The following is a 1,181-nucleotide window of genomic DNA, read 5'->3' on the forward strand; positions in this document are numbered from 1 at the left end:
TTCTGGTAGAGTCTATGGAAGCCAGGGTTTGGAGAGGGGAGAGACCTCAGCTGAACAAAATGCCATAAAGTCCACCTTCCAAAGCAGTTATTTTCTCCAGGCAGGAGAAATCTGTTGTCTGGAGTTCAGTTGTGATACCTGGCGATCTTCAGGCTCCACCTGGAGGTTGGCTACCCTGTGTAGGAGCCAGTGTTTCAGAGCAGGGTCTGCTAGAAGATCTTGCTGTAGAAGATGAGTGGGTGATTTTGGATCACTTGATTGTATGTATGATGTAGGGTAGCCTTGTTATTGCTGGAATGTGTTAGAATGACAATTTATATGATGGGGGGCTGATTTGCTTTATAAGGCTGTATGCGGGGGGGCAATCTTGGGGTCAAGACATGTTGTAGAGTTGATTGATAAATTCTGGCTGATTGCAGAGAAGAGATCTTGGTCAGGAAGTTTTTTCCCCTCTCAAAAACGTATTAATTAATTTTTTTGATCTTTAATACCTAAATAATTTGAATTAATTTTTAAAATCATTATTTAGAAAACGTTTGTAATCTTTTATTTTCTAGTATTTACTTTTATTTTCCTATTTTAATTTAAAACGTTCTGTTCTATGAGCCTTATTTGTCATTTTAAAACCCTTTAATTATGTAATTATTTCTGTGATTTTGTAAACCCATCCTTTATAATTTTTTTAATAAAAATTAAAAGACAATATATTTTCAAATATTAAAAAGGCATATATATTTTAATTTTTTCTGAGACCAGCTGATGTAATTTAAAACAGTAGGGGGCCTCTGGGTTTTGTATAGCGTAGGGCCTCAGCAAGTCTAAATCCGGCCCTGACTAAACACCAAGGCGCACGGAACGCTGTTACCTTCCCACCGAAGTGGTACCTACTTATCTACTTGCAATTTCTTGCTTTCGAACTGCTAGGTTGGCAGGAGCTGGAACTAGAGACGGGAGCTCACTCCGTCATGCGGCACACTCGCGTCTCAAACTGCTGAACTACCGACCTTCCACAGCCTGCAGTTCAGCGTCTTAACCACTTGAGCCAAGGAGGCCGGGCTTTAAAAAGAAACGCGCGGAGCCTCGAGTGCCCAGGCTGAGAGCCTCCCCATCCTCTGCGCGCCTCCTCGGAAGTCAGCGGACCGGCTGCCGCTCCCCAGTAAATGAGTGCGGCAGTCATAGGA

This window comes from Gekko japonicus, unplaced genomic scaffold (genome assembly GCF_001447785.1).
Source record: "Gekko japonicus isolate JY-2015 unplaced genomic scaffold, Gekko_japonicus_V1.1 scaffold4184, whole genome shotgun sequence".
NCBI classification, from domain to species: Eukaryota; Metazoa; Chordata; class Lepidosauria; order Squamata; family Gekkonidae; genus Gekko; species Gekko japonicus.